This window comes from Mus caroli, chromosome 15 (assembly GCF_900094665.2).
Source record: "Mus caroli chromosome 15, CAROLI_EIJ_v1.1, whole genome shotgun sequence".
NCBI classification, from domain to species: domain Eukaryota; kingdom Metazoa; phylum Chordata; class Mammalia; order Rodentia; family Muridae; genus Mus; species Mus caroli.
Window position 1 is genome coordinate 31638549 of NC_034584.1, and position 18427 is coordinate 31656975.

Consider the following 18427-nt stretch of genomic DNA (forward strand, 5'->3'; position numbering starts at 1 on the left):
CTGGAACTCACTTTGTAGACCAGGCTGGCCTCGAACTCAGAAATCCGCCTGCCTCTGCCTCCCAAGTGCTGGGATTAAAGGTGTGCGCCACCACGCCCGGCTTGGTGTGGTGTCTTGACTGCAGGCTGGGAAGGAAAGGAAGCCCTTTCTTGATCACTGTTCCCCGTCATTGCAGGCTCTTCTTTGTTGTACTTGACGACCGATCTCGCCTTTGAGTCCAGCATGGCCTAGAGTTTGCTAGGTAGCTCAGGCTAGCCTTAAGCTTGCAGTTACTAATGCTTAGGACTCAGCCTTTCAAGTGCTGGGATTACAGGTATGTGCCACAGAGCCCAGCTTCTCTGTGCTCATTTGAAGGGGTGTGCCTGGGAACTCTGCTATGAAGCACCGTGGTGGCCTCCCAAGCCCCATCTGCCCTGGGGGGCGGGGGTGAACCTAGGGGCTGTGCTGGCAAATGCTTGATCACTGAGCCTCCCCAGTCCATGGTCATCCTACACTTCTGCCTCTCAGTGGCTCTGGGAAGCCCCTGACTGAGTACTTAGAGCTTCAGAATGTTACAGAGGCACTTTGGAGTTCATCCACAGGCACATTTACTCCGAAGTGCACCGTCACTTCCCCTCCAGGCCTCTCAGATATCCTAAATATTGGTTAGTTCTACTTGGCAAGTATGTCTCCATTTCCAATTCTCTCTACCAAGTTTCTCTTTCTCTGCAAGATGAGATGGCCTTGTGGACACCAAAACAAATCCCGTAGGCGCTCTGCAACAGGGACCACGTCCCAAAGCACACATTCCCATGACTATATAGTCCTACCAAGACTCCTCTGCCAGACCATCAGCTGCCTTGCTCAGCCCCAATCTGGGAGGCAATGTATAGATAGCTCCACAGATGAGCTTGTCATGGTCTGCAAGGAGCATGCATGCTTCCTGAGCAAGGTCGTCTTTATTAAAGCTGTATGTCTCTCAAGCTGTGCCAGGAACTAAATCAAAACCAGGAGGTTATGGCCACAGGGGGAAGAAGAGCTGCTGACAGCAAATCTGGGTCAGTTAGTGCTTCCAGGAGGAATGAGATCGGGGAAGAGGGAAACCTGTGAAGGCCAAGGTGCAGGGGAAGGCTTCAGATTTCAACAGAGGTCAACCCAGGAGAGCTACTGCAATGGTAACTAAGGCAGTTGGGAAGCCTCCCCCACCCCCACCCCCTCCCCCGCCTGCACTGAGTCCTGCCAGCTGCAGCTCTGTGAAGAGGGGCCCCTCTTCTAGAGAGACCTCCAGGTACAGAGATGGTCATCTGGGTGGAGAGAACAGAACGAGCCTTCTCCTCCTCTTCCTCCTCCCCCTCCTCTTCCTCCTCTTCTTCCTCCTCCTCCTCCTCCTCCTCTCTTCTCCTCTCCCCAACAGAGAGCTCAGGTCCCAATTCATAGTTTATCACCTTGGCTCACATTTTGGGAATCTGAAGTAGATGTGGTGACATACATTTGTGATCCCAGCACTGGGGAGGCTGAGGCAGGACCATCGCTGAAGTTTGAGGTCAGCCAGGGATAAAACCGAGTTTCAGACCACTCTGGTTTGCACAGTGAATTCCTGGCTAGCCAAGACTTTACAGTTTGACTGTTAGAAACTACCTGACTCCTGCAAGTTGTTCTCTGACCTCCATACTTGTTGTGGTACATCTAAACCCTGTAAATGAACAAATACACACACACACACACACACACACACACACACACACACACACACACACCATACACTTGGCAGTGTACTTACCTACAGAACCAGTGATGTAGTATTATTACTATTACTATTAGTTATTATTATTTTGTTGGGTGCTGGGGCTCAAACTCCAGACCCCACAAAAGTGCTCAGCTGTGGAGCTGTACCTGCAGTCTCTCTCTGCCATTACTTTATCCCCCATTTTGTAGAGAAAGAAACTGAGATTCAGGAATATAAAGCAAGCTTACAAGATTCTGAGACAGCATTGGCAGGGCCAAGATCCACCTGCCAGAAGCCCCCGCCCCAGCCTATAAGCTCATCCAGTCACAAGTAGCACTCACACCCAGTCAATGTTCTACTGAGCGCTGATCTCATCTGTCTCAACCCAGAGTGAGGGATGCTGTGACTCATTTTTGTGGAACCATTTTCTTCTCGGACCCATTCTTCCTTTCCTGTAGTTGACTCCTTCCACGTGCTCGCTGGCACTCGTGTATCCTCCCTGGCCCTGCTTCAGTCCCGTGGCCAGTCAGTGCGCTGAAGCAGGACTGAATGGAAGAACAAAATCCCTCACTTCCTGGCCAGGAAGAAAAGAAAGAGTGGTGAGAAACCACTGTTTCTTCCAATGTGAACTCAAATGACCTTAAGACACACTAGGCCCAGTCTCTTAACAGTTCTATGTCTCAGCCCCCACTCCCCATTACTTTTCAGAGCAAGGATTTGACACATGGGCCTTTGGAAGATATTTTACATCAGCCTAGATCAGTGGGTATCACATGAATGAAAGAAGCTAATTGTGGCTTCAGTTCTCTATGTCCTGAAGGCCTGGAAATCCAGAACCAAGGTTCTTCCAGACTCTGTCTAGTGAGGGAGGTTTCTTCCAGATTGCATCTTCTATAAGCTCTCATATGGTGGAAGTGTCAAACATGGTCCCTATAGCCTTGTAAAAGGCCACTCATCCTATTCACAAGGGGCTCCACACCAGGACCAAATCATCTCCAAGATGGCACCCCTTTTGATCTCTGCACTGGGGACTAAAGATAATGTATGAATTTGTGATAACATAGTTACTCATACCAGAGTGTTATGCCCAAGTCACAGGGACTCCAAAGACCACCCAGGAAACAATTCCGATATAACCACACACGGGTCTTTATTACAAGCTCTCGAGCAAGGACTCTCATCATCATGATCACAGCCAGTCAGAAGTGAGAGCCCTGCATCTAGGGGTGTAGGGTATTTATCGTGGTTGCAGCAACCTTGGGGAATTTCCATAGGGGTCAGCAAGTTAAAAATTTTTAAAACTGCTTTCCTGGTGTAATCTACAGGAACCAAACACAGGGCACAACCACCTGACAAAGAGGAAGGCTAAGCTATCTATTTTCTGAAGGGTGTCTTAGGTTATCTATGTGTACCTTGGCCCTGCTGTTGTAGCCTGACTGACTGTTGATGGGGTTGGGGGTGGGGGACGTTGCCATAGGATGTTTGCTCAAGTGGACTTTGTGGTTTTCCTCCTGGAAATGGAGTTTAGCTTCTTCTCACAACTGGAGTTGGTTGGGCTTTACAAGAGCCGACCATTATGGCTGCTGTGTGTCCTCACAGTGCTCTGTTCTCTTGTCTGGAGACAAGAAGAGTGGAAGTAAAGTGTGATCTTTTTGGAACCACCTAGGTAAAATACTAAGGCCTAAATGGAATAGTTGAAGCCCAGGCAACTGTTACCTGGCTAGTTTGCCATTGTAAGAAAACTTTCCCATATGTTTCTGCTGTTACTAGGAAACTTTCTCATGATTACATATTCTGTTATGCTCTGTGTCCTTGGAAAACAAGCACAGTAGAAGTCAGTAGAACTGCTATATAGTTACCCACAATAAGCTTGGACCCAAACCAGCCACCCAGTAACACTTCGTGCACCTGGGTATGAGCTTTTATGGTATTTGCCTTTTTAAACTGCCCCTGGGATGGACTCTAACATAAGAGAGACACCTTCACCAAGATAAGAAACTATTTGGAACGAGACTTCCATTTTGAGTAGTGGTCAGGTAAAGTTTAAGTTCCCAAGACCTCTCTGGAACTGACAGTCTTCTTGGTAGAAAGAGACATGTATGTGGGCAATGGATGTCCTGGTTGGAAAGTTAAGACATGAATGTTAGACAAATCCCATCATGGTAGACAAGTTAGGACATGAGTGTTAGACAAGGCAAGTCCCCTGCCTCAGTTGAACACTCCAACCAATGGAGCAGGATCAATGTACAACACACTCATGTTCCTAAGGAAAACCCTATACATAAATCTTGATTAGTGGAGTAACTTGGCATGGATGATTGTGGATTTGGGGCTTAAAAACCCTGTAGGATCTTAACTCGGGGTCGTGGTTCAGTTCCTGAATCAGCTCCATAAACTCCCTGTCTAACTGTGTTTGTGTAGTTTGTGGGGCAATTCCTGGACTCCAACCCTTTTAAAATTTATCTGATATTTGTACCCATAAAGACATGTGATACAAGAGGTCTGTATAAATCTATTTGCTAGCTCAGTCAGAGAATTTTATTTTCTTAACTATTTACAAAATAACTATTCAAAAGCCCGATTCTTAGGGTGGTGGTGGCGCATGCCTCTAATCCCAGCACGTGGGAGGCAGAGGCAGGAGAATTTCTGAGTTCGAGGCCAGCCTGGTCTACAGAGTGAGTTCCAGGACAGCCAGGGCTACACAGAGAAAACCTGTCTCGAAAAACCAAAAAACCAAAAAACCAAAAACCCCCCCCCCCCGGAAAAAAAAGCCTGATTCTGCAACTAAACTGCTAGCTTTTCAGAAATCTCTCTCTGCTGTCCTACCAAGTTAGTCTCCCTTTCTCTGGAACTCCTCTGAACCTTTTAGGACTCCTTAACTCTCTTTCCTAGAATCCAGTTCCGCCTGTGTCCTGCCAGCTGCTTCCCTGTGAGTCCTGTGAGTCCAGAGAGAGCATTCCTATCTCTCCATGGGGCTTCTCCATGAAGCTCTTCCAAGCAAAAGGAGAGAGCCCAAATTGAGAACCAGCTCAAGAGGCCGAGCCCCCAAAGGTGCCCCCTGCTCCCTGCTCTCAAAGGTTCAGCTGCTATAAAAGAAGTCTCTAGTTCCTCCCCTAAACCCTTAATGGACTGAACCATGTTTGTGGAGGCCTTTAGAGGCACACACAAACCGCATCTCCTCAGAACACACCTAACTGCATCTGACAAATGTGATGCACAGTATCTATCTAAGCTTATATATTTTGCTAACAATTAGGTTTTCTACATACAATAACCAAATATACTGAAACAATGAATTGTCAAAATCTGAACATGAGCTGGGCATGGGGGTGCATACCTTTTAATCCCAGCACTAGGGAGGCAGAAGCACGTAGCCAGCCTGGACTATATGGCGAGTTCCAGGACAGCCAGGATTACAAGGTAAGACCTGTCTCAAACAAACAAACAAACAAACAAACAACAAACAAAACCAACCAACCAAACCAACCAATCTGAGCACACCTGGGAGGGCAGCCTTGAGGTGCAGCCATGCTTATCGCTACAGACACAAACTGAAATCTGGATCCCTCCCCCTGAAAATCTATCAAAAGCTACTGACTCCTCACAGAGACATAGCAGCACAGTTTTAAGTGAAATCCCATGTGACTCAGGGGACATGGATGTCCTGAATCTAAGCCCTGACCCTGAGTTAGAAATAAGTCATCTCTCCAAATTAATCTTAGTTTCTTAACTTTAATGTGAGTCCCTGACCTCTAGTAGGACAGTTCATTTTGCTCTTTTCTTACAGGCTCTGCTGTCAAGACTGTGAAATTAGTTTCCCACCTGATGTGGAATCATACCCAGGCCACGCTCCATCTTGCCAGCCTGGACTACAGAATAAAGTCATTTTCTCTTTGGAAATTCTGTTGAAATAACTCAAAGGCCTTCTCTTGATTAAAATGGTAATTCTGTTCTTAATATGAAGTTATCCCACCTTAAATAACTCCTGAATACCTGAGATGGTGTCCGATCTTCCTAGGTGCTTGCAAAGCTCACCCTACCTCTCTGCTCTGATGCTGTTTGACACTTTGATGCTTAATTGGTCAAGGAAAGGCAGGGACTTCTACAGCTGCTTATGTAAGCATCATGGGGGTCATCACACCTGTGTGCTGATGGTGGTACACGGCAGGTGTCCTAGTCACTGTTCTATTGCTGTGAAGAGCCACCTTGACCAAGGCAACTCTTACAAACCAGAGCATCCCTTGGAGGCGTGCTTACAGTGTTAGAGGGTTAGTTCATGATCATCATGGTGGGAAGCAGGCAGGCATGGTGCTGGAGTAGTAGCTGAGAGTTCTACATCCTGATCTGCAGGCAGGTGGCAGAGGGAGACACTGATGTGAGCACTTGAAGCCTCAAAGTCCACCCCCAGGGACACACCTTATCCAACAAGGCCATTCCCCCTAATCCTTTCCAAGTAGCTCCACTTATTTGGAATCCAGCATTCAAAACTACGAGCCTATGGAGCCGTTCTCATTCAAACTACCACAGTGGTATGTTTTCATTTCCAGCTAACACATCGCCTCTACATGTGTTGCTTGAGTGGTGGACATCAAGGTTCTCCCTATATCAGGAGCCACAGGAGAGTCCCTGCCCATCAACGCTAGGCAAGTAGCATGCATATAAAACGTCCGTGCTTGGGAAGCCGAGGCAGGTCAATCACTTGAGTCTGGAAGTTTGGGCTACACTGTGAGACTGTAAATTAATGTGAATTAAAAACTGAATTAATGGATGAATGACGATGTCTGTAAGAGATTTCAAGCCAATGTACATAAAGTGCTTTCCCTCCAGATCTCACACCATGGCAGCTGCAGGGTAAGCACAGGTAAGGTGAAGAGTCAGGACAGACAGACTTGTTTCAAAGACATCCTGGGTTTACCTGGGAGCCAGGTTTAACAAATACAGTACACAAATACCCTGTGCAGGGTGTCTATATAAGCAGCTAGTTGCTGTGAATTTGTATAACTGAATGGCCCTCCTCTTCCTCCTGAGAGATCCCGGCCTCATTCCCAGCTGTGCAGTGTAATAATAAGAGATTGGGGGAAATGCATAGTTAGGGCCAGGAAACAGGAGTAGGCTGTGCCAAGTGGACAGAACCCTGAGTGTCCAAATGTGGCTTTGGAATGATGGAGAAATGACAAACAAGATGTCCAAGGAAAATGTCTCTCAATTCATACTTGAGTTCCAGGCCAGAACTGCTCATCCAGACTGACTTAGGAGGAGTTGTTGGCTTACAGACAATTCTGCTAGGCTCCTCCCAACAGTAATCGCTTGTATCATCACCTGCTTCTGTTACTACCTGCGATGCTGCCGCATAAGAGAAATGCTCACTACCCAACCATCCGCCAATCCTCCTCCTCGTCCTCTCCTCCTCCTCCTCCTCTTCCTCCTCCTCCTCCTCGTCCTCTCTTCCTCCTCCTCCTCCTCCTCTTCTTCTCTTTCTCTCTCTTTGTTCCCATGTGTTCTGGGCCAGCCTCTTTTTTTTTCTTTCCATCCCGACCCCTGTCCTCATAGCCTCTACCTCTTCTCCAGGTTCCTACTCCCTTCCCTTCCCCCACAATAAAACTCCCTTATACTGGGTCCGTCCTATGTTGTGATTTCTCAGGGGAATACCTTGGCATGGGCTAGCCAGGTCCCTTCTTACTGCTGTCACCGTCACAGCACAGGAGTCAATAGCAATGACTGTCTGTCCTGCAGGAGTCAGGTGAAAATTCTTCCCGCAGCCTGGTGTCATTCTGAGATGCCTGATTTCTCTTTTACGTGGGGCCTGGGGTGAATGCTAATTTGCAAAGTTATTCTCCAGTCTCTTCCAAAACAAGCCATCCCAGATGGGTAGCTTAAAACAGCAACGACTTTGCCAAGTAACTTCTGAGCCAAATGTTTGGATTATTTACCTTGATGCAAGAGACAAAGATGACTAATAAACACCGAGCTCAAGTCAGCTGGTTTATGTCTTTCTTCTTTGGGAGGGAGTATGGGTCAACAATTTTGTAACTGCCATCTATGTCTTCCAGGACTAAGAAAGCGGCACCCTGTACCATGAGCCATGAATAGGATCCTGTAGCACTAGTAAGTTTTAATACATCCTAGCAGGGGTGTGTTCCTCACTATTTACCCCAGTGTTCTGGGCTTCTGAATGAAACACACACACAGTCTTTATATTTTGATATTCCTGAAACAGCAGGAGCTCCTAGCACCTCCAAGTCTTAAGTTCTCTGAGGCAGCTTAGAAGGTTTTGAGAAGGCCTCAGGCTGGAGCCTGAGCTGGCCGGCCACCAGCGTTGTCTAGGTTAGCTTGGGGGGACACAGCTGTGTCCTAGCTTATACCATGAACCCCAGAATTATGCCTTTGTATTTTGATATGCCTACAGCTCAATGGTTGGGCCACTTCCTAACCTCCATGAGGCTAATCAACCTTCCTCCAATAACCCCAAATTATTACTTACTAAATCCTATATTCCAACTTTGCCCTGGACCCAGTTGGGCAACTCTTGGACTGCTCTCACCCAGCTATGAGAGCTACGCTCTCTGCCCTGTACCTTCTCAGGAATGGCATCTCTCCTCTCCTTCTCCCTCTCCCAGAATGGCAGATCACCTCCTTCTCTCCCTCTTGGTCCTAAGTCCTAGAAAATCCTAAGGTCCCACCACCTGTCTGCTCTGCCCAACCACTAGCTGTTGGCATCTTTATTTACCAATCAGAACCAATGGGTGGTGAGGTCCCTTAGTCTTACAGTGGGGACCTGCAGACTCCCAAGCAAACAATTCTAGGGACCCAAATTAACATAATACAAACAGCCACAGATCCTGGAATTTTTGCTACTTGAAAAAGTGCACTCAGAGTTTGAGCTAATGGTGCTTTTATTTAATTTTTTCCTTGTATGTGTATAAGTGTTTTGTCTGCATGTATTTGCGTTCACAGTGTGAGTTTCCTGGTTACTATAGAGTTCAGAAGAGGATGTCCGAGTCCCTGGAACTAGAGTTACAGGCAGATGTGACACAAGTAGACCCTGCCACCGGACAGAAAAACTGGTAAGGTTGAGCAGGCTCAGACCCCAGGGAATCTCAGAAAAGGCAGGAGTGGAGACAATTCCCTGACAAACTACCTGGTTTGGAACATGTAACCATGACACCCCACTGAGAGGACCATGGCAGTCAGTCACATAGCATAAACACCTGGAGTTCTCCATGCTAATGAGGTGTCTAGATAGGCCAGAGTGTTCAGCCAACGAGTGTCCTGGGCTTCCCTTCCTGAAAAGGGTATTTAATCCCTGGTTCTCCCTGAGTAAGGTGTAAGCATTCACATCCAGCATCAAATAAAACAGCTGGACAAGCAAGGACTGTGCCTTCACAAAGATCACTGTGGGGGTAGCGAGAGGAGGGAGGAGGGGGTGGGGGCTAGGGGGTGGAGAGGTGATGGAGTGGGGGGGGGGGCTTTGCCTAAAGAGCCCTGCCTGAATCTCCTGAAGAAGGCCTTCTCTCTCCCAGACCCTCCATTCTCTCAGCACTCACTTGGAACCAAACCAGATCCTGTGCAGTCCAGGCTCAGACTCAGCCTTCCCCTTCCTGCCTGGCGTGCAGATGCCCTGAAGATAAGTAAGTGCCGACCTGGGAACCCCATTCCCTACCCCAACGGTTGGTACCCCAGCAGCGCCTGGGTACACAGGAGACTGAAAACCACAGCAACCGTCCTAGACCCTGCTGTTTCCGACCCAAGGAAACAGGGACTGAGGCCCTCACTGCTGACTGTGTTCTGCCTCTGCTGCAGCAGGTGCTCCAGGTACCCCAGTGGCAAGGCAGACAGACAAGCAGCCCTGTAGCTACCATACAAGAGCAACAAGTGCTCTCAGTGCTTAGGCAATTCTTCAGCCTTGGAGCTAGTGGTTTTTAATAGAAGAGAAATGGAGAGTGGAAAAGATGGCTGAGCAGGCGAATGGGCCTTCCACCCAGCCTGATGACATAACTCACCAGTGTGCACATGGTGGGAGGAGAAAATGAACACCTAAAAGTTATCCTTTGACCTCCATGTGTGTTGACCTCCATGTGTGTACAGTTGGGCACACACACACACACATGCAGATTAACATGATTTGTACTGAACTTTTAATTAAAAAATAAATAGAAATAAATACAAAAATAGTGTACGGGGAGGGGGTGTGTGTGGGAGATGGCTCAGTCCGTAAAGTGTCTGGCACACAAACACGAGGAGTTGAGTCTGGATCCCCAGCACCCACACAAGAGCCAGTGTGGTGGTTGGTGGTACACATGTGTGGTGATGTGTATCACAGCCAGTGCTGCCTGCTGATGCAGGGGCAGCCACGTCCCTCAAGCTTGCTGGCCAGCCAGTCTAACCAACTGGTAAACCCCAGGTCCTGTGAGTTCTCAGAAAAAAGGAAGCAGCCAAGGAAGCTAACTCCCATGGCTCTCTGGCCCCCGTTTGCATGCTTAGCCACACAAACATCCACACAAGAAGTTCCAAACCACGCGTACACACAAGGTACACGGAGGACACACACATGTGTGTGGATATAATCACATGCATATATTCCTAGATCTGTCCATGAAAGGGGACAAAAAGCAGTGGTACCCAAGTAGCAATGAGCATGCCCACTGCCCAGATGTTGCTTTCTAAATGCCAGTCCCATCTGAAAGGAACTGGGGCTCTTCAGGAAATGACTGATTTTAGAGCTGTGGCAGAGATAATACAAGACGAGCCTGAAACATCTTGTGCCAAAAAGTCTGGAAATGCTGGCAGAACCATGGAGACACGAGGTCGGAGGGGCGCGAGTGAAGAGGCTTTCAGGGATCAAACTGGGGGCACACTAAGCTTCAGATAAAGGCACACTGCTAGCAGGCTACGTGTAATGCATGGGCTTAAATAGAAGCCACTGAGTTAAAACTGTATCAGTAAGGCAGAGGGAGAGGAGAGGCTCTTTCTTACCCCAGAAGTCAACTTATAATGACAGAAAGAACAAGTCAGTGGAGCGTCACCAGTGACAGTCGTGGTGGTAACAGATCCAGCCATGAGGTCACTCATGGACACTAAGTGCTGGGGCCTCATAGTGTGTCCCTGTCCCAGGCAGCAGGATCTCAAGGGGCCACTCTTTAAGCAAACAACAACAACAACAACAACAACAACAACTCTACATGAAGTTCTAGAACTGTCAGATGTCACTAGAACCATATACTCAAATTTAGGATCATCAGAAACAGAACACCAGGTAAACCCGAGCTGCAACCCATTCAGTACACCAATGGAGGGCACTTTTCACAAGAGTCACTGTCACAAAAGAGAAAAACCAAAACACCAGGAAAGCCAGCCTAGATAAAAGGCAGCTCTGGAGAACTGTGTGACTATAACCCAAGAGCCAAGGCTCTCTTGTGCTATAAAGGACATTTGGGGGGATAATTGGCAAAATCTAAGCAAGGCATTGAGGTAGCATGTCATCAAGTATAAATTCCTGATTTTTATGATTGTACTATGTTTATGTAAGATAAAATTTCTATTTTAGGAGATACATGCTGTCTCATGTAGGAATAAAGAAGTGCCACGTCTGTGACTTATCCACATTGGGATGAGGGGGTGGGGTGGGGTTAATACTTGAGCAATGTGGCTGAAGGTAACTGAGTGGTTCATATAATTGTATAAAATAATGGATTTTATTGCAACATTTTCATGCACATGTATAATGTGCTTCGATCATCTTGACCCCTTCCCAGCCTTGGGTGTGGGAGTTTGGGGTACTATATATTCTTACATCTTTTCTGTGAATTTGTAGTTACATTGAAGAAAAATAGTTCATTTGTTAACATCTTTTTCTTTTACATTTAATTGGGGTACATACTACAGTGTATGTGTGGAGGTCAGGGGACAACCTTAGGAATTGTTTTTTGTTTGTTTGTTTGTTTGTTGTTTTATTTTTCTCAACCTGTAGTTCCCAGGGTTTGAACTCAGATCCTCAGGCTTGGCTGCAGTCACCTTTATGTACTGTGCCATCTTACTGCCCCCCCCCCCCAAAAAAAAGTTCAAAACAAATAGTTTTCTTTTGCTGGTGCTGTTGTTGTTATTTGGCTTTTCTTTTCTTTTTTTTTTTTAATGTCCTTTTTTTTAATGTATATGAGTACACTGTAGCTGTACAGATGGTTGTGAGCCTTCTTGTGGTTGTTGGAAATTGAATTTTTAGGACTTTTGCTTGCTCTGGTCAACCCTGTCCGCTCAGGCCTAAAGATTTTTTTTTTTTTTTTTGGTTTTTCGAGACAGGGTTTCTCTGTGTAGCCCTGGCTGTCCTGGCACTCACTTTGTAGACCAGGCTGGCCTCGAACTCAGAAATCCGCCTGCCTCTGCCTCCCGAGTGCTGGGATTAAAGGCGTGCGCCACCACGCCCGGCCTAAAGATTTATTTATTACTATAATTAAGTACACTGTAGCTGTCTTCAGACACCCCAGAAGATCTCATCAGATTACAGGTGGTTGTGAGCCACCATGTGGTTGCTGGGATTTGAACTCAGAACCTTTAGAAGAGCAGTCAGTGTTCTTAATCGCTGAGCCACCTCTCCAGTCCCACTAAGTTTTTTCATCATCACCATCACCGTCATTCCCATTTAAAAGGTTATGAGGCACTGAGAGGTCAGAAGTCCAGGGAAGGGGCAAAGCCATGCATTAGCCTTTTTGTTATTGTTGTTTTGTTTGTTTTTTGAGTCAGGGTGTCAGTATGCAGCCCTGGCCAGTCCAGAACACACTACGCTGGTCTCAAACTCACACTTCCTTCTGCCTCCCTCCTGTTGACATTGAAGTCTTGGCCTGTGAGCCTGCCCACCACACCCATCCCAAAGCCATGCTTTCAAGCCCAGAAATACAGTGTTGAAGTTCCCCCTGGGTGAGTGGGCTACTGCCTGCTATGCCCTGTCTCTCTTGTCTTCCACACCAGGGACTGGGCAGCGTAAGCAGATGCTGGAAGTAAGAATCTTGGGCCTTGCCAGCGTGCTTCTGTTTGTAATAAACATGTCTCTTTGTTCAGACAATCAAGATTGACTCGAAGTTTGTCATTGTGCTGGGCTCTGGGGTCATCACATGTCAAGTCTAACCCACACCTTGTCCAGGCACTTACCTGGGGTAGAAGAGAGGACCGTCACTCCACTTAGTTCCTAAGTGAAGTGGGTCGCAGGCTGGCGTGGTGTATTCTAGGGAAGATGAACTAAGCACACAGGACTCCATCACTTGGTCCACATTCAGGAGAAGCCTGGATAGGTTTTATAAGAGTCAAAGGCAGCCCCTTTGAGCATTCTTGTGCCTCCCACTGCTCCCTGGCTGGGCCACACTGCATTCTCTCGGGTCCACCCAGCCAGCTTCTTTTCCTTTCTTTTCACCGGTTGGGTTGTCTGGCCATCAGTGTTCCTCATGTCTCTGATACAGACACAATCATAGAGATGAAAGGGAACATCTGTCAGGTTAATTATTGTGTAGCCTTTCCCAGGAACGCAGAGAACACTTTGAAATGTACCAGCTATCTCCACACAGACCCCATAGGTGTGGAAAATGGTGAGTGAGTGGTGAGTGGCTTTAAATGTCTCCAAGGAGAGTCTGAGCAGAAAATGTACAATTTAATTCAGAACAGCTGTGAGAGCTAAGCATTGTCCTAGTGTCTCTCATCCAGGGACATTTTTACTAGGGACAATGGAAGCCAGGCTGACAGCCAGCACAAACACTGGAACACAAGGAGGAGCCTCTTGATAAGTGGCTGTGAGTCCATATTAAAGCACAGTGCTTTATTGATAGTTCATATTTTGGCCTGGGCCTTGTATTTGGAAATTATTATAGCTTGAGTGTGTCTCTCCCCAGTTTACACGCTAAAACCTCAGGTATGGGGGGCAAGGGGGCAGGGATGGGGAGGTGTGTGCTTCAAGAGCAGAGGCCTCATGAAGAGAGGAGTGACCTTGTAGAAGGGCTACATGAATCTCACTCTGTCATGTGACAGAATGAAAGACAAGGTAAGTGGAGAGCACTATTAGGAAGCCCAGGCTCTGTCTCCAACCTCCAGCCTGAGGAATTGAAAGAAAGGAAGGAATTTCTATTGCTAAGCTTCCTGGTCTAATGGTATCTTGGTATAGCCGCCCAAACTGTCTGAGGCAGAGGGATGACTAGAGAGGGAAGCAGACACAAGCATTTTCATAGACTTTATAAGTGCCACCAGAGTCTTCATGTCAAACCAGGCATGGGGTTCATGCCTGTAATCACAGCATTTGGGAAAGAGAGGCAGGAGGACTACAGTTTGAGGCCAATCTAAGCTGCTGAGTAAGCTCCAGGCCAGACAGGGTAGGGAGATCCTGTCCACAAAGGAGGATAAAGGTCCTGTCTGTTCATTGCACACACGTAGAACTATTATATTCTCAAAGTTAATACTCAAGTTTCAACTAAGAATGTCACAGCAGTCCCCAAGCCCAGAGGACTAAAGCTTACTAGGGTGAAGCCATCCCTGACATTGGTCACTTGGTGTTGAATGGGGCTCACTAGTCTCTGAGCAGTCCCCTCTCAACATGGCTGTGTGCTTCTCAACTATGTCTTTATTTCTCTCACAGCTATCACCAGAAAGTCGGGCTCTCCTGTCCTGGCAGGGAGCTCCCTGCTGCCCCAGTCTCTGCTCATCCCCTGGACGTCGCGTTCTGGCCAATGCAGTGTGTGTGAGTGACCCACTTCTTGTGCCTGGGTGTCCTTCTGTTGTGGGGTTTAGAGACAATAATACGGAAGTACCTGGAGAACAAACCCCTGAAAGCTGAAGCAACCCTGGAGATGAATGATGAACCCTGATGAACCTGGAGGGGGATGTTGCAAGAGTGAGGTAAACTTTAGCTAAGGGCCTGGGTTTTTGGAGTCTTTGCTGTGGTCAGATTAGAGAGCTTATGCTTTGTCATTCTGATTTCAAAGATAAAGAAACTATAAAATTGTTTTGTGATACTAAAATATTTTAATTCAAACTTATTTAAAGACTTTTTTAAAAGTCTCTTAAAATATTGCTTATTTTTTATTTTATGTGTATGAGTGTTGTACCTACATGTATGCAAGTGCACCACATTTGTGCTTGGCACCCATGGAGGCCAGAGGACATCAGATCCCCTGGAACTGGGGCTACAGATGGTTGTGAGTTGCTATGTGGGTGCTGGGAATTGAAACTGGGTCCTCTGGAAACAGGCTGTGCTTCTGACTGGTGAGCTATCTCCACCCATTTCTAAATAGATTTAGATTCTAAAAACAGCACCCAGATCTATTCCAAATCATACCCCCTTCTCCACTGGTCTCCATTACCAGGATACAGTCACTGAGAACAGAGACTGCACCATGAGCTGTCTTTAAATATTTTAAATTACGTTTTGTGTGTGTGTGTGTGGTGTGTGTGTGTGTGTGTGTGTGTGTGTGTGTGTGTGTGTGTGTGTATAGTCAGAAGACAACTTGTAGAAGCTGATTCTCTCCATTCACTGTTTGGTACCCAGGGGTTAAACTCAGGCAACAGTGCTTTTATCCACTGTGGTGATTTGAATATGCTTGGCCCAGGGAGTGGCACTATTAGGAGGTGTGACCTTGTTGGAGTAGGTGTGGTTGTGTTGGAAGAAGTGTATCACTGTGGGGATGAGCAATAAGACCCTCCTCCCAACTGCCTGAGGAGTCAGTCTTCTCCTGTTTGCCTTCAGAACAAGATGTAGAGGTGGTTTCATAAGGGTCTGAGATTCACTAAAGGAAGAGCCCAGCCTCAGATAGTACATAAACACAAAGAGCGTTTTTCTGCACAAACAACCAGCATGTTAGAGCCATCATCACTCCAAAGACACCTGAGGTCATAAAGAAGATACACACACACACACACACACACACACACACACACACACACACACACGGGACCCACAGGTGCAAAAACAGCAGATAAGATATTGACTGGGTTTATCTATACAAAACGTTAAGGACAACTTATTTATGGTCTTTAAATTTCCATGAACCTGAAGGTTAGTAACAAATGAAGATTTAGCCAGGTAATTGTGCTAGTAGATATATATGTAGACATTCTTTGTTATAAACCTCCTATTTAATTTATGACCTGAATTTATGTGTAAACTCATAGTAAACTTTTTATCATGTGAACACACACTCTGAAAGTCATACAAGTGCTGAGAACAAAGGGCAGAGACAGGCCTCACTCCCCTTCTTTTCCTGAGACTTAGAGAACAAGGCTGCTGTGTTATTATGAGGTGCTAAATAAGCTGGAGACTACAGCTTCTTACCTCAGAGCAACGCAGAGAGGTGATCAGCTGCAGAAGCAAAGTACCTTACGCTTAGGATAGATAACAAATGGTTTATAGCCTAGTTTCTGAGCGGAGACAAAATGGAATAAAAAGGACTCTTCAGTTTGTCTTACCAGAGAAAGGAGAAAATATGTGTAGCTGACATTGCAGTTGGAAATCTTTGGTCCCACGTCTCCCTTTGCTGAGACTCTGCAGAACTACCCAAGATCCTGCCTTGCAGAATTACTCTATCTGCCAGAGGCCACAAGACCTCTGCTCTCTGGATAACTCCCTGGGCTGGCCCAGGGGAACCTGAGGTGGGGTGGGATTAGTGAAGGGGTGAGGAGGGTGGGGAGAGGATGGGGTTTGAGGGCACAGCATCCTGCAAAGATCAGGTGAGACTCTGGGCAGCTGTGAAGCCTAGAGCTGAAAACATGAGAAGGGAGGCCTTGTCGGCTGGGAAGGTTGTAAGGGAGACCTCATCAGCCCTGTGGGGACCCTCAGGCATGAACTCCACCTACAAGGGGACAGCAGGAAGCTGGCACCTTAGAGCTAGGTTTTTTTTTTTTTTTTNGAACTCACTCTGTAGCCCAGGCTGGCCTCGAACTCAGAAATCCGCCTGCCTCTGCCTCCCGAGTGCTGGGATTAAAGGTGTGCGCCACCACGCCCGGCTTAGAGCTAGGTTTTAAGGCTAAACATTTAGCAGAAAACCAGAGAGGCTATTTTAGATCAGCAGCTCTCAAGCTGTGGGTCATGATCCTTTTGGGGTCAAATGACTCTTACAGGGGTTTCCCAAGACCATCAGAAAACACAGATTACTTACATTCTGATTCATTGCAGTAGGAAAATTAGGTATGCAATAGCAACAAAATAATTTTATGACAGGATCACCACAGCATGAGGAAGTGCATTAAAGGGTCACAGCATTAGTAAGGTTGAGAATCACTGGTCTAGATAAAGGGAACAGAGGCAGAGTGTGCTGGTGTTCGGTGAGATTCATCCTGTCCACCAGAAGCAGTTACCGAGATGGTGAAGTCCAAGGTGGAAGAAGTTGGAAGGCATGAATTAGTTGAGAGGCTTGTGTTACATTCAAGGTGCTTTGGAAGTGGGGCAGGTGGGGGGCATGGTAAGGTCTGTGACTCAGACCAAGCAGCCTCCCCGATCCCTCCCACACATAAATGATGACATAACCAGGAAGAGAAGGAGCCAGCAAAGGACACAGACCTACGAACAGTAAGACAGGGTAGAAAACAGGGGCCCAGGCAGTATACAACACCTGGCCACTAGGTGAACCCCTCAGCCTCCTTTTGTCTCTCCTGTCATGTGGACCTTTTGTCCTGTCTTCTGCTACTGGAACAGAAAACCTTAGGCTGGATAAGTCACACACATGGTAGAAATTTATTTAGCTCATGTGTCCAGGGGGTGTAAAGTCCAAGATCGAGGGACCACATGTAGTGAGGACCTTCTTGTTTCCTTATAAGCCTGCAAGCACATGACAGACAGACAGACAGACAGAGATGGGGGGAATAGGAGTGGGAAAGGGAGTGGGGGAGAAGACCAAACTGATAACAAATCACTCTCTAGAGAGCCACCCATACCCTGAATAATTCAATTAAACTGTTCCTGACCTCAGAGCAAATGTTCATTGCAATGAGTCATGGCTCTGTTTCAAGGCTACACCATCTTCTGCTATACCATCAATACGGGGTCCTCACTGGGACTCCTCTCAGATATTCTGTTGTTGTCCTGTGCCATGGCGTTCCTTCAGCTTTGGATCTGCAGGGCTGGCCCCTTCACAAATTCCAGCAGATCATAGGTGGGGCAGATGTTGGGGTGTGCCAGCTCAAAGTGCTAGACCTGGGTCTGGGTGGTAGCTGAGTTGGTCAGCCTGCCAGCTCTCCAATGTTGTGGATAGCCCTGGGGCTAATTATATTTGATGTTAATTCCATTCTCCTGTGAAGGGTTTCATGTGAACAAGGAAAGAGCACTCAGGTGATTTCCTGTAAACCTGCTTCCCACCTTAATTTGTAAAATAAAGGAGAGCTGATGATTGGGCAGATAAAAGGGAAGGTGGAGCAGAAGGTGAGGGAGAGAAGAAGGAGAAAATGGAAGAGGGAGAGGATGCAGAGGAGGAGGAGGAAGAGCAGGAGGAGGAGGAAGAGGAGGAGGAGGAAGAAGAAAAGCGGAGCAGAAGCACATGGTCTGGAGAAACCGCAAGTTCTAAGAGGTCTCATAAACTGTGGAAGATGGTAGTGTAGCGGTAAATCTGCCCAATCTAGGCACGCAGCATGTGATCATATTAACTGTGTTGTGTTTTCATTACCAGGGCATATTTGGGAGGAGATTTACTGCAACACTCCTGCACCTGAGCCACCAGTGTGAGCTCTACAGCACTGCCCTAGCTCATCCAATGCTACAACTGG

General features: G+C 47.1%; 1 pseudogene; it reads right to left on the reverse strand.

Annotated features, from left to right (window-relative positions):
- The window catches only part of LOC110310801, an 18680-nt pseudogene extending 794 nt beyond the window's left edge, over window positions 1-17886 (reverse strand).
- Window positions 17887-18427: the final 541 nt, after the last annotated feature.